The sequence below is a fragment of the Amblyomma maculatum genome, chromosome 5 (genome assembly GCF_055883805.1).
Source record: "Amblyomma maculatum isolate TAMU_Amacu chromosome 5, ASM5588380v1, whole genome shotgun sequence".
Lineage (NCBI taxonomy): Eukaryota > Metazoa > Arthropoda > Arachnida > Ixodida > Ixodidae > Amblyomma > Amblyomma maculatum.
This window is the reverse complement of record NC_139348.1, coordinates 72,550,474-72,566,334: the sequence shown is the minus strand read 5'-3', so window position 1 is coordinate 72,566,334 and position 15,861 is coordinate 72,550,474.

Below are 15,861 nucleotides of genomic sequence, written 5' to 3'. Positions count from 1 at the left end.
TACATACATACATAGCATTCTATACAGATGGGTCTTATTATCGGAAGTGCTGTGGTACAAGAAAAATGGGGAAAAATAGTACAATTACCGGGGTTCTCATCAGTTTTCACAGCTGAATGTAACGCTATTTCTTTGTCAGGAGAAAAAATATTAAGGACAGGTTTTGAAAATAGCATCATTTATACCGATTTTCTCAGCGTTATCACAGCACTAAATCATAGAAATAGTACAGAACCTCTAATCGGAAACATCATTCATAATCTAATAGCCGCAGAAACACAGGGGCAAATTCTGTTGGGTACCAAGCCACGTTGGAATCAGCAGCAATGAGAGAGCTGATGCATGTGCTGCAGCAGCCCGTCATACTAAAATACAGCCAGTCAGCATACCACATACAACAACATAAACGTTGTTGAAAGTCAGCGCTCGTTGTGTCGTCTTCTAATCTTGTGCTCCCGTCCACGTTCCGTGCTGTTACCTCAAGACACATAAAGATGTTCTCAAAACTTGTAAAAAGAAAACTGAGAGTAAAATGGCACACCTCATGGAACAACAAAATAAATAATAAATTGCACCTTATCAAGCCGATCATTGAAAAATAGAAATCGTGCAGTCAACAAAAACGCTTCATCGAAGTGATTTTATGTCGTCTTCGCATCGGACACACTCATCTGACACATAGCTTCATTATAAAGAAAGAAGGCAGGCCTCTCTGTGAAAGATGTGGAGTTGAACTAACAATAAACCACGTCCTAATTTCATGCACTGAACTAGAGAAGTTAAGGAAAAAATATTTTGCACGTTTTTACACAGAACAGATCCCTCTCCGTCCCAGCCTGCTGTTGGAAGAAAATGCACTGGAAAATGCACCACAAGCAATTTTTTTGTTTAGCAGTTAATTTGTCAAGTTAATTTGTCTAATTAACGAATTGATTTTAGACGATAAATGTGATTTGCAAAGTTCTAGAGCACCTGGGGCGTACATCTCTCGTTCGGGGAATGGGCTTGGTTCCGCTCTCAGGTTCCTCAGTCAAGAAGGTTGCCTGACGCTCTTTGTCAAGCAACGATGAACTCATCACTGGAATCCCTTTCCCATGGCAGAATAAAGGCATGACGATGGTCGCGGCACCCGTTCCGGCCCGGTAGAGGTTAACCGCCGCAGTCGTGGGAATGGAACGCCTGTCGTCGTCGCCGTCGCCGCTCTTCGCTCTGCTGGAGGCACATGAACCTCGGCTGAGATCTAGTCGTAACAGCTCATCCGCTTCCAAGAAGACGCGACGAAGAGGTCGCAGCTGATCGGTGCACCACGAATGGGCGTTAGAGTTGAAGTCTGGCTCGTAGTCAAACTCCGAAGCCCTGTACATCTTGCAAGAGGCCTCAGTGGCGCATTAGTGATCAGGTCGAAGCATAGCCCCCACCTCCGGCAAGGCAGTACACTGCCAACCAAAGAACACCGCTTGGCCTTTATGTTGAGCAACACGAGTGCAATTTTATGTGTGACTTAGCCCTTGCTCATAGCACAAGTCTGGAAACCTGCTCAACCGGAACTTGCCAATCGTTTTTTTTTTTTATTTTTTCAGCAAAAAGTGTTATTCTAAATTTTGAGAAAAAACCGCTTCTCATTAAAATGGTGAGGCACATACATGCACAGACACAAAGAAAGAAAAAAAAACATTTTTCAAGCACTGTGATCATTCAAAGGGAAGCTGTGACTGAAGCCATCCACGTTCCCGTTCTGCCGCCCCTTTTGATTGCGGATTTCAAAATTGTGCTCTATTAAATCAGTCCTCCCCGTCTGGTCCGAGAATGAAGCCTGGAATTCATATAGTAGCCTTTAAAAATCCCTTCATTTCTCTGTGCTCAAGCTTTCTTCTGCAAGCTTCGAGCAGGATTTGAAAGGGGTGCAATTTTGCATCGCCCCCTGGAAACACAATTGCCTCCACTTCCTAGGAACATTTAGGGCAAGGTGGGCAAAGCGTCGCATTCTCTGTATGGTTTCTTGAGATTAGAGTGATCAACACTCGCTTACTTTCTCCTGTCTGCCATCCTTACCGCATAGTTAATGTCCGAAATCTACTCAATTACCTCGGCAATCCCTTCCCACTGTACGGCGACCTTGTTTGCCCTCGAGGTGATCAGAAGGCGCTTTGTCACCGACAGTGAACGTGCATCGGCGCACATTTCGGTCATAGTACCACTTTGCTTTTTCCTGCGCTGCTCTTACGTTTTTCGTTTTTGTTTTCACTAGCTTTTGTTTTCACTAGCTCCTGGCACGATTGCAGCCTGTCAAGCAAACTCAGAACGTACTTCACTGCCCAACCGTCGCCGGTTCCTTCCCATGACTCTCTTATCATCCTACGGGGAGGTCTCAGGGATCGCCCGTACACCAACTTCGCCGGACTGAAGCCCGTGGCCTCATGCGGCACGAATCAGAGAACGAACATTGTTGCTAGCAGACAAGCTTCCTAGTCCTTACGGTGCTCATGACACATAGCTCTTAGCACGCGCTTCAAAACCGAATGCCATGCTTCGACGCTATTCTGAGGGTGTCTGACCGAGCTGCAAATGACGCGTAGCCCGGCTTTTTCCAAGAAGGTGGTTGTCGGTGCACTAGTGAACACACATCCCTGATCGCTCTGTAACTCAGCCGGAAAGCCGACGTGGAAAAATACGGTAGCCCGACTGAGTCACTGGCAACGGACCGACTATGCCCACCACCAAACGATGAAAAGGTTCGCTAATCATGGTTACTACTTCATCGGAGCCTTCGTCAAGTCTCTCGGCTTTCCGACTCAGGAACTGCTCGATATCCCTGAAGCATCCGGCCAATAAACCTCCTGCAGAAGCCTAGCTTGTTTTTTTTTTTTTTTTTCACGCCAGGGGGGGCAAGACCAACTTGCACCGTGACACAATTTCTGGATGCCTGCTCGGTCTTTCAGCAGAACTACGAGCTCGTCAAACTGGGCCCCTTTTGAGTCCTTGTGCTGGCGGTACAATACCCCTGAACGGATACGTACAGTAATGTTTCTCTTTGCTACACCTTTACCTGTGTGGCTAGCTAAATCTTTGAGGTTTACGTCCGCCGCCTGCTGGGCTGCCTGCCATCGTCCCTCTATTGACTTTTGCCAGAGCCAATAAGGGTTCCACGCGTTGCTATGGCGCTCGACTACTGTTGCCGAGGACGCGGGATCGAATCCCAGCCACGGCGGCCGCTCTTCGATGGGGGCGAAAAGCAAGGCGCCCGTGTGCTGTGCGATGTCAGTGCACGTTAAAGAACCCCAGGTGATCGAAATTTCCGAAGTCCTCCACTACGGCGTCTCTCATAGCCTGAGTCGCTTTGGGACGTTAAACCCCACAAACCAAAACCAAACCAACCACAATAGACGCGATTTCTCTTGATTCGCCCGGGGACACGGTGCCCGATTCCCTGCCTTCGAAGTCCTCTCTGTCGCTGACCAGAGCCACTTCGCCAGAATCTGACGGATCGTTACCTTATTTTGCCACTGCCTGGCCCATCGTGGTAGAAAGCTCATTCTTCCTTCGGCTTATAGTCCAGCTGCAGTTTCGCGGGCTTTCAATAGAGAGACCGCCTGGGCGGTTCGGTCACTGAAACTACGACCTTCTTCCTGCAGCATCTGCTCTAACCTGTTCGAAAAGATTTACCGAAACTGCTCCGGCAGGTTCCATGATACCGCTGTCTCTGTTTCCAGAAGGTCAAATGGGCCTTCTATTCTAACACGTACGGCCGGCAGACATGCGCTATTCTCGGCGGCAACCTGTTTAATCCACGCACATTTCCCCGTTAAGTCAGCTGCCTTTACGTATGTGGGGTGGATTAAGTTTATGGTGACCGCGGAATCTCTCAGAACCCTACAATGCCTCCCATTAACTTGCATCTATTTTAGGTATGGCTCTAGCAGGCGCATGTTTTCATCATTTGCATCCGCCAAAAAGAAACAAAAAACCTTCCGTTTCCTGCATGTGTTGGCAAAGTGACCGGGCTCGTTGCATCGGAAAGACGCTGATTTTTTTCTTGGTTTCATAAGCTTTAGTCTTCCCTTTGTCGGCTGTCACTTCAGGGGAGTTACTCGACGCTTCCCTGTGGCTTCCAAGGTGCCGCTTGCTAGGTTTCCAGTCTCGGTTCGCGAAAACTTTCCGTTTGTTTTAAGGTTTACCCGAGAACGCGATCCCTCTATTTCCAGCCTAGCATGAAATTATTGATTTAAAAAAATTCTTGAAGTTGCGGGCCTGACCCGGACACAGGCTTGAAGTGGCGGGCCCAGGCCGGGCTGGGGCTAGCTGTGTGCGGCTACTTTCGGAAATTAAGAAATCCCGGCACTAAAATCATTGATGCATGTTTATGAATAAACCACTAATAGTACATTTCTTAATGCCAAATGAGAACCTCAAATGTACACCGAGCTTGACAATTTGACTCAACATTATTAGCCAACTTATCTCAACTCCTCGGCGTCAATCACATTAAACGCCCTCTTACAACCTTATTTCCAACGCTATTATTTAGAGTTTGCACCGGCAGTTGAAAGCTTCACTAATGGTGTCCGCTTTCCCTTCGTGAATTGAGCGCCTACCCTTCGTACTGCTTGGTCTGCGCACCGCACATCGCAGTGACTTTTTTACCTGTGAAGCAGAACTAACGTTTGGCACTACTCTCCGTGTCCCTGGCGAGTTCTTCGAGCCATCGCCACCCACGCCTGCTGACATCACAGATTACTCATGCCGTATACGTAACGCTACGAGCACTGTCGTTCCACAACGTCAGTGCCAGTATTCTCGTCGCATCCATGCCGCCCCCCCCCCCCACCCTCCGCCCCCGACCTTCAGCTGTGCACTCATGTCATTGTTTGCCACGATGCCGAGCGTCCACCCTTACGGCCACCATACGATGGTCCATTCCAGGTGCTCCGGCGTGCTTCTAGGCACTTTCTACTGTCCATCAACGGCCGGGAGGACACGATATCCATTGATCGTCTTAAACCGGCTCACCTTGATTCAGACGACATCTCCAACTGCGCCAGTGCACCCCCTCCCGACCGTGCCAGTCCTCGCCGCGTACGATGCGCACACACAGTACCTGCTTTACGTCATTCCCCTTCGCTCATGGCTTCATCGCTAGAGGAGGAGCCCTGTAGCATGCCATCTGGCTCTGTCGCAGAAGAAGACAGTCTCAGCATGCCTGCCAAGCTCTCACAGATTGCTTTTTTGTGGCGGCAGGAATGAATGCTGGCGGTTCGCTGTTCCATTCACACCTGGCTCACCGGGTCCTGTAAAAAACAACGAGTGTGTCTGCGATTCATCTCCACAGGAACAACCACGACGCCTTCAACCTGGTTTCCAAGAGGGTGCATGGCGCACGCCATCTGCCGCCAGCTACGAAGACCAAGCGCCGCGACGAGCACGCGCCATCGCCGTCGAGTGGAGCTGCTCACCTCAAATCCACCACGAAAGAAGCACTATAGGATCGACGGGGCTCTGGCAAATAAACACTACAGTAGAATCAGCCCCAAAGGCTTTCGCATTATCGCTGTTAAGCGGCCTTATGTGCCTCAAGATTTTTTGCCTACTCAAACCACGACACGACCAACAACATCGCAATCATGGCGCGCGAATGCGCTAGTCACTTGATTTTATTTGTATTTCGCCGGGTTTCTTTTGAGCGCGGAAAAAAGTTGCACGTGAAGCTTTGTTTGTCGCAACTATTGGAATGGAGATTTCTGAAGGTGCTCTTCAACTTTCCAAACCACGTTTATTGTCTAAAGTCAATACTTAGTACATAAGAAAACTTAACCTAATTACCTAATTAATTGGGAATTAAAAAATTGCTGTGGTGCGCAAGACGGCTCGTTTGACGTTGCAAACCGACTTGGGCTATGAGAGACGCCGTAGTGGAGGGCTCTGGAATTTTCAACCATCTGGGGTTCTTTAACATGCATTGCATGGCACACGAGCGCCTTGCTTTTCGCCTCCAACGAAAAGCGGCTACCGCGGCTGGTATTTGATTCATCCTCCTTGGGTACATAGTCGTTGTTGTTGTTGTTGTGAATGTAGGAAGAAGGAAAAATTGGCAGAGGCTTAGCTTGGTTAAGCCCGGTAGATTGCGAAAGCAGTCCATGACTACGCCCAGGTTCAGCTAATGTTCGGCTGGTGGTGGTGCTTATGGACATGCTTGCTATGGTTAGACTGTGGTGGTTATACAATTATTCATTCTGGATACGATATGGCGTCACTTCTTCGGCGCGTCTCTTCCTTTGGCGTTCATTTTCCTTAATCCGCGACAGACGTTCCTTCTCAAGCCGCTCCTGTCGTTGTTCCTGGGTTTCCTGGGCACGTCGCAGTCGTTCCGTCAAGTTCCAACGTTCATCACTGCTGAGACTACACCTCGCTTCAGCACCACTGTCCATGACATTGAGCGAATCAGTAACATCCGTCACATCTTCCACTGTTTCCACTGAAGAGGTTGCACGTCCACGCAAAGCTGCATACTGAGCACGCCTCTTATAAAGTCTTCTCTCGCGCTGTTCCTCCGTCTCTGTAGCTCGCTGCTGTCTCTTACGCTCATTGTGACGAGCTTCCCTAGCGGTAGGTGGCATCGTCGAAGCAGATGTTAAACCGCCGGCAGAGGCACCGCCACTACTCGCAGACGGCGCGAGATGGTCGCACAGAACTTCGACGTGACGTCACAACACCTGTTGCGCTTCTGGCGGACAGCACGGGAATTAGGCCGCCGGTGGTGGCACCGCCACTACTCGCAGACGGCGCGAGATGGTCGCCCAGCTCTTCGGCGTGACGTCACACAGAGGTCACGCGAAAGGTCAATGGTGGCACCGCCACGGTACGGCAAAGGCTTGAAAGTGCAAGTAGTATTGCTTAAGCAATAAAAGAAAATGCACGGGCCTGCTACTGGCTCTGTAGCTGAGCCACCTCCGCTGCCTCGTGCGGACAGAAGAGAGAAAGTAGAGAGGGAAAAAAAGATGAAGGAGATAAAGACGCGCGTCGCAACAGCCGTCATCCACCACCTAAGCGGTGGCGGGTGAAATGACGGCCTACAACAGATAAAAATTCGGTGGCAGGATTGCGCCCGCCGCAAGCGTCGTTGATCTACCAGTCCCAGCCCCGTAGGGCCAGGAACAGCCACTACAGTAGTCGAGCGCTCTAATGACTGCACCGTAGCGACGGGACTAAAAATAAAAGTAAAGAGCATGGGCTGTACAAACGTTGTTTTAGTACTTTTGTAATTGCACAATCGGCCACGCGGATACAACTGTTGGGAGGATAATAGCCATCGTGATATCCGTAATTAGCCAAGTGCAACAAGGTTTCCTCTTTAACTGCGGATAGCATACACATTTATATTAAAAATAATTTTTGTTTTCAAATAGGGTAGGCAAGTTTATTTAACTAAATCACTAATTATTGACTTTAAATTACAAATGATATTCGCAAAGCTTGACAGCACAATCAGAAACTATTACTGCCTTCTTTCTTTGCTATAAGGAAAGCCTTATGTGTCTCTTTCTCCACGCTGCCAAGAAAGCCTACGAAATAAGGAACCAAGCGATTAGCTAATTCGAGCACCACGATTGAATATTTTTATTTTAATAAACTAAAGAGCTAGACTACATATTTCCAATTTTCCAAAGTAGCGCCAGAATATAGGGAACTAATAGGATTTCAAACTTGAGGAAAAACAAGGATTTTATTTATAAATGAATCATAAATAGAGATAAAAATTTGCAGCGGTTTAGCTATGGTAAAGCCGAATTAGAAGAGCTTTAGTTATGTTTTAGATCGTGTTTTCGTAGTTTAGCGTTTGGGTTTGGGTACCACTCGCCGAGGTTTTTTCAACGATATATGGCAAATTTGTAGCATAAGATACAATTTTTAATCACAATGAACCACATTAACCACTTAAAAGTAATTATTTATGACCTGCAATTGGTGTAGTGCAATTTAAATCGATATAAGCGATATAAACATATACGACTCGATGCTATTGTTACGACCCGACGTGTAGATTCGTGACCCTTGGAGGCGGTTGCGGTTCAAACCTACTGACCCCCCTCGGGCCTGCAAAAGCAAATCTGCGATGTAGACTTGCTTTGCAAGCAGTGACTTTCTCCTGCTCCTTTCGAAAATTAATATCTAGCCATACTAGCCTTTTTTTCACTACCGTACCAAGCATTTACTGAATTGTCTACACGAGCTCATATATGCACATATCAAACGAATTGAGCGTCTGCAGACAGCAGGTTCTCCGCTCTCTCTCTGCGTCGCCTCATGCGGTTAGCCCAGCCGCCGCCGGCAAGGTAACGGCGCGCATGCCTCTGTCTAGTCACGTGACAACCATGACGTCACACAACTGCAGCTACGCTGGAGCTGGGCCCGTGGCTCTCGCTCTGTCTAGATAAGCAAGGATATCCTCCGCTGCCTCTTAGCCGGTGTCAACGGATCGCAACAGCTCACGGCAATTTAACGATAGTCGTCCGGTCATGGATGATCCAGGCGAGACGCCTCGTGAACTCTCTGCGTCTCACAGGTTGCGAAGACGACAGGCTGTATCCGATCGTCCAGTGCACGTAGCTCGCCGAGAGGCTGCCGCACAGAGCTGTGAAACAGGCGGGCCGAGTGAAACGTGCCGCCGCTTTCGCTTTGGTTCTTAGGTTTAGCAGGATTAAACATTTGCCTAATTTTTCGCCTTGCAATGTTTTGCGCATTTTGTGTACATGCCTCGAATCTGCTTACCGTCACGGTTTGAAGCAAGCTTGTATAACAGCAGAGGCATTTCAAGTGTCTCCACTGATCCATGCTACCACTGCATTTTCACCCGCTGGAATCTTACAAATATAGGCGCGCATCAATGACACTTAAAGGGATGGCGCGCCAGCAAGCCCAATGTACCTACTCGGTACGTGCTTCTCCGCTTTAACGAAAGACCAGCAAGTACAGACCCCATACGCCTGGCAGCGTGATGACATTTGCACTTTAGGTATTAAACAGTCGCAAAGAGCAAGTTGCCTTGATAAAGAAGCCCACCTCCCCCTCCAACTTGCCTTCTCATCCATGCCCTTCATGACCTGATTGGACCAAAAGGTAGACCAAACAACGTTGAACACGAAGCTTTACGCAATTACGGGGTGGCTGCAGGACGTGATAGATTTATTAATAATTCCATTTAAATAAACCGCAGATCAAGCACGCAATAATATCGCTTTTAACGGACGTTTTCTTCCTTCATATGCTTATAGATGGGGCGCGATAAGGCGCACACAAAAGAACGATGTAGAGAAAGTTCTATCCGACAATTTTGCAGCCATGCTGCTTTCCACAGTGAAACGCCTCCGCGAACTGCTGCACGTGTTGCAAAGGAATATTGATCATGTAGTTGCCAGTGGCTTCCTCAGGCTGCTTCTTGCGATAGACGGCGTCTGCTGCATCGCAGTTGTCCAGCGCCAGGTAGATGAAGAACAACTGGTCGGCCGAAGTGTCGGGCAAGCCGGCAAGGCGGTAGTCGAGGCCCCAGATGCGACGGACATGCAAAAGCTCGTGGAATGCCCTAAACGCCAGATGAATGGCCACCGCTTGCTCCAGCACCGCCCTGTGTAGCCTTTTGGCCTTACCGACCGAGGAATCGTTTCCGATGCACTCCAGCAGAGTTCCCAAGCGCTGTCTGGAGCTTTCTGTGATGTCAGGCACCGGAATGGGGCCATAGGCGTCCTCCGTCAATAACTTCGTCATGGGCTTGTACAGACGAGTTGCGACGCGCGACAGGTGAAAGGCGAATAGGGACTGGTTTGTGCGAACCGACGCGTTTATGATAGCCGCCGGTACGTGAATGGACCGCCGCGTAGGGTCGTACCTGGGGACGGTGTCGAGCTCTGACTCGAAGGCACGGACGTTCGCTGCGGCTGTGTCGTTAAGTAATGCTTGCAGCTTCTGCTGCTGCTGCAGCATCGATACCTGGTAGTAGCGCTTCAGGGGCACGCTCTTGTCGACACCTTCTTCCGAGGCGCAGGAGCCCGAGCGCGGGCCAAATTGAATGACAGGGCGCCTTTGCATGGCGTACCGTATGAACAGCGCCGACAGTTCCCCTACCCAGGCCAGGTGTTTGATCTCCGCGCCGAAAATTGTTTCTAGCCTGGACAATACGTCCCTCGTACCGAAGCCGGTGTCTTTCTTCTTGCCAAGAATCGCGGATGCCTTTGAAAAACAGTTGGGGAGGAGGGACTCGACCGCCAGGAGACAAAGCGTGGAAGAATCTGCGACATCAGGCACCGTTCTCCACAGCATGCTTCGGACGAATAAACTCCTCAGGTACCTCATCCCTTCAGGGAGAAAAGGTGCCAGCCGTACCAACACGAGAAAACCCATGTAGTTGAGCACTTGGTCTGACGGGTGATCTTTGATGAAGCTCGTAAGCTCATTACGAATGTACATAGGTGATTTCAGTACTACAGGCGGCTTCTCTTTGCTGCTGAGCACTGTATGGATGGCCTCCTTCACTCCTCCATCGAGTACATCGTATCGCACGGATGTCCACTCTTCGTGCGAGACAGAGGAGTTGCACCGACCTGCTTCAGACCGCCTCCCAAGATCATCAAACACATTTTTGATCTCATTCGGTATATCATGGTTATCGCCGGGAAATAATTTGAGGACTTCATCGACTGCCCCCTTGAACATCTCTTGCACTTTATCGACCAATTTTTCGCTGCTATCGAGCAGGAAGCGAGGGCAACCGAGCTCGACAACGGCTTTGGGTGCACCGGTGGGATTTACGCCCACTGTCAACGTAAACAACGCACTGATGCCCAGGTCGCGCATTAGTTCGCCTGCGAACTTCCACAAGACCTCAGCATTCACGTTGGCTGAGTGGAATGGCCAGACATTGATGGCCCACTTACTGAACATTTCCCGAATAAACTTAACGTTCGAATCCGGCGCTGGCCGCGCAGCGCACGAAGCGTGCAGGGCCGCCGCTATTTTTAAGTCTTTGTCGGGAGCACTCTTAATGACAGCCAGGAGCTCCTGCGCCAGCGTGTCTTGAATTATCGTATCTCGAGACACAATCGATCCGATTCCATCCGGCCCAGGTGGATTCTGCTGCGACCAGGCGTCGCATACATATCCATAGAAATTCTCGCAGGGCTTTGAGTTGCTCAGAAGGGTGGCAATGTAGGCGCCTTCGCGTTTGCACGGTTCGCTTTCGCAAACGTAAACGCCCGTCGTGGGAGGCAGTGTCACGGTCGATGGCGATGGTCCGGGAGGCGTCGATACGGTTGATGCGGGCGGGAGGCCAGACGTCGTGGTCTCGATAGACGGCGACTTGGGTCCAGAAGTCGGCGGAGGGGGATGCGGTGGAGTGGGATGCGGTGGAGGAGGAGGAGGACGCGGTTTCGGCGGTCCGCGAGTCCTTGTGAATGCGGTTGTCGTAGTGGGGAGGCTCGTGGTGGTGGTTGTCGGACCAAGGAGCTTTAAGATGATAAACACGAGGAGTCCGGCGAGTAACAAACCGATTAAAAAGGGGCACACGATGCGGCAAGGTGCTTTGCCTGAGCGGTAGTCGATGGGCTCGTCTCGTTTGCCTTTTCGCTTTGAACGCTTCTTCCGCTTTTCCTTCTTTTCCTTCTTTTTTTTCTTTTCCTTTTTCCGCCTTTTCGATTCCTTTTCCTCCTCCTCCCCGACATGTAAACCAGGACGGTGCTCGTCTTTGGCTGCTGGAGATCCAGCATAAGGAGAGACAGGCGATGTTTCTCCGCTTTGACCTTTCTTGCCCCTTTTGCGGTCCACGTCGATCTGCGACATTCTGACGATACTTCGTCGCTTACCTCTGCCTCCTTTTTTGCCTTTCTTCTCTCGCTTAGCTTCGGACTCGGGGCTTTCTACACCCACTAACGTCAAGTAAGGGCTCAGCGCCCGCTCAAAACCCACCAGAAAATCGTCAAGGTCTCTGCCAGGAGCGCCTATCTCGTGACCTGACCTTTCGTGCTGTGGGCCAACATCAGGACCAATACTCGGATGTCCCGGGATTTTCTTCGATGATTTTTTTCTTTTAGCTTGCTTCGAAATTTTCTCGCCTGTTTCCGGGTGAACGGCCTTAAGGCCCGCTGTATCAGGCGATGCTTTCTGTTCAGCGTGTTCTTTTTCTTCAAGTCCAGGTTCCGGTAATGAAAGTGGCTTTTTTTCTTCCATTCCCACAATTTTTTCCTTGCTGGTTTTGTCTCCCTTCTTGGATTTTCTCTTTTTCGGCCGTTTCAGTATACTATGCACAGACGTGGTCTTCGTGTCTTCCTCTTTCTTGTCTTGTTTATGATGAGGGGCCTCTTCCAATCCCACCTTGATGTCTTTCCGATCCATTTTGCCCGATGGCTCGATCGGTTTGGGAGATGCCTCATCTCGTTTCCCCTCCGAATGCAGAAGAGTATCGCGGGCTTTCGTTTCTTGCGGCCCCTTCGGTTCTTTATAAGTTTCCTTGACAGTCGCAGCACCTGAAGCGATTTTCTCGCTCTCTTTAGTGGCTTCGGCGCCTTTTTCAGCTGGCTTCTGGGTGGATATATTCGCTTCAGTTGACGCTTTTGTTACTTGTTCGGTTGTTTTGGCAACAGCCACCGCTGCGTTGTCTTTACCGGTGGCGGGCGCCGCTGAAGGAACTCCTGATGCGAGCCGCGCTTGCTCCGGCGCGCCATCAGCCTCCTTGTGGTCGTCATTTGGTAGTTCCACGGGTGGGTACTGCTTTTTTGTCATCAGTGACTGTTTCCTGCTGGGAATTGGCTGTCCTGTCTCAGAAGACATCTTGCTCGCTTTGCGCGCCTTTTTCGACTTCTTCGCCTTGCTGCCCTCTTGTTGAATGCTTTTCCTCTTTTCACTTTTGAGCATAGACTTTTCCAGTCCACTGTGCGCTTCGATCTTCTCTGGCATTTCTGGGACCGGTTTCTCAACTGCAATTTTGCTCTCTTCTGGAGCACCTGTCGCTGAAGGACTTTTTTTGGCATCTCTGCCCTCTTGTTGAATGCTTTTCCTCTTTTCACTTTTGAGCGCAGACTTTTCCAGTCCACTGTGCGCTTCGATCTTCTCTGGGGTCTCTGGGACCGGTTTCTCAACTGCAATTTTGCTCTCTTCTGGAGCACCTGTCGCTGAAGGACTTTTTTTGGCATCTCTGCCCTCTTGTTGAATGCTTTTCCTCTTTTCACTTTTGAGCGCAGACTTTTCCAGTCCACTGTGCGCTTCGATCTTCTCTGGGGTCTCTGGGACCGGTTTCTCAACTGCAATTTTGCTCTCTTCTGGAGCACCTGTCGCTGAAGGACTTTTTTTGGCATCTCTGCCCTCTAGCTGAATGCTTTTCCTCTTCTTACTTTTGAGCGTAGACTTTTCCAGTCCGCTTTCGGCTTCGCTCTTCTCTGGGATTTCTGGGACCGGTTTCTCAACTGCAGTTTTGCTCTGCTCTGGAGCGCCTATCGCTGAAAGGGGAGTTTTTTGGGCTATATCCAAAATGTCATCTTTCGAAGACGGATCTCTGAGAACGGCGGTGATGTCAGTAGTTTTTTTGCCTGGTTTCGCCACCTGGTCTGATGCCGGCTGAGCAGGCACCAATTTCTCTGGAGATCTTTTCCGAGGGGGTTCGATCGCTAACGTTTGGCGCACCGGTGTGGGAGTTTCTTCGGCTTTCACGAACGGCGGTCTTTCCTCTTCGTATTTCCTTGTACCCTCTGTCCGCGGTACGCCCTGAGGCGGCATCGATGTGGATTTTTTTGTCTCAACGGTTACCTGTATAGGCGATGATGGCGTCGACGCCGGTTGCAGGTCGAAGCTGCGTGCACCTGCCGCCATACTTTCTTTCGGTTCCTGTCTTCGCCTCGCATCATTCAGCGTCACAGAAACGCGCGCTTCGCTGTCAAGCTCAGCTACAGCTCCTTCACTGTCGTATCGGGAAACGGGCTGCCCGTCTTCACCGTGGCGCTGCAAGACGCGTGCGACGATACTTTCGACCTTTGTTGAAATTGATTTCAGCAGCTTTCCTTCACTATCCACCGCGGCTGATCTCGTAAACGATATTTCGATTGTCATACCTTGTCTTTTGCTACGTGGTGCTGCTTGGCCCTTTAGATCGGCAGTAGGCTTTCGAGTGCTCGTCGACGTGACATTGAACGAAGCGTCGTCTATGCCGTAGCCGCCGCGCGGGAGTGGAGCTGGTTTCTGCGGGGAGGGCCCCGTCGCAGGTTGCGTACTGGCTGTGTGCTGCCGTTTAACGCGCTGAATTTGCCTGTGCACGCTGACGGACACCGAAGGCAATAGCTGTGATTCACTCCTTAAGTTATCGGCCCCCACCTGAGAGCCGCCTCCGGTCTGCCTGTCGAGAGTTTCATCATCACCTCGAGCCTGCAGCACAAGGCTGGACTTGGGACGGCGCTGCTGGGAGCTCATGGCCACGAAGCATTGGGAATCTCCCATGTCGTCGCCGAATCCTGTCAGGCCCCGCATTGACACTGGTGGCTCTCGAAAAGCTTCCGTCGTCGGCGACACGGTGTCGAAACAACCCAGGTCTTCATCCCCTTGCTCGTGCCGTTTCCACAGAGATTGCTGCGACTGAGCATCACCGAGTAGCGGCGCATAACTTCGAGGTTGAGGCACCGCTTGGCGACTGCGGTGGCTGGTGTTTCGGGCGCTTGGTCCAGGGTCGCCATCCAGCTCCGTGGCGCCGAGCTGAATCAAGGGGCGCGGGGAAGAAGCTTCTTCGGGGTCAGCTCTGCGTGCGTGCGGAGACTCTTCTCGGTTGGCAGTGAAGATGCGGCGACTCCACTGCACGTACCGCGAAGGTGGTGTGCGCTTGCCCTCACTCATGTCTGGCAATCGGTGTTAGAATGTCGCGAATGGAACGTTCTTAGCCCTGTGACGGGTAGGCGCCGCGCGAGCAGTTGTGCTGATGATTACGGCTGTGCGATGAGGAAGACAATTCAAAGCTCCCGGCACGAGCCTCGCGCATTTCGATTCCACTGGCGTTCTACCACGATGAAGCAGCTATTCTGGAATTCTTGTTGTACCTTGACAAATGGCACATACCCACGAAGGAGGATTGGCCATGGTTCAGTGTGAACTTCCAAATATACTACACATACTGAATTAGTGTAATAAATCAATTATAAACTAAACAAAAAGCCTAAGAGTTAAGATCACAGAATTGAATGAAAAGGAAAAAATACGTAGCAAAAATTTGGAAGTTTGTAAATTTGGAATACAATTAGCAAAGGAATCTGTCCGTAGCTGTGATGTAGTTATGTAAATACTGACGAATTCGAGGCAACGCAAATTCTTTAGCACTCGCACCGAAGGAGAGCAGAAGCGGGGCCGACAATGTAAATCCCAATTGTGGTATTGGAATTTTTAAATGTATCATTCTCTGCTGTCGTGCTTTTTCGTTAGCTTTGTTTGGGATTTAGTCCCTAAGCATTATCTTCTTTTTCTTCTTCTTCCTAGTTATCCTCTTCGTACTTGTGTTGTACAAGCGCTTGTGCAACTATGTCATTCTATAATATATAAAGCAGGGATCGCATAGACCAAAAAACTTAAGAGCATTGCAGAATCGGCATTGAAATAATGCGTAAGCACAGACGCTGCTGTAGGTTGCTTCTAGCTGCTTAATTCTCTTTCTGTTTACTCATTTTAGTCTTTGGTACTTTCAAATTGCGCACCAATCCCTTTCTATGCCCTTTTTTTTCAGCTCTACTTCCGGATGCGTGACGTCACATCCTCTACGTCCATTAATTCCCTTCTTGTTTACCCATTTTAGTCTTTGGTAGAATTAAATTGCGCGCAAATCCCTTCCTATGCCCATTTTTGGCTCGACTG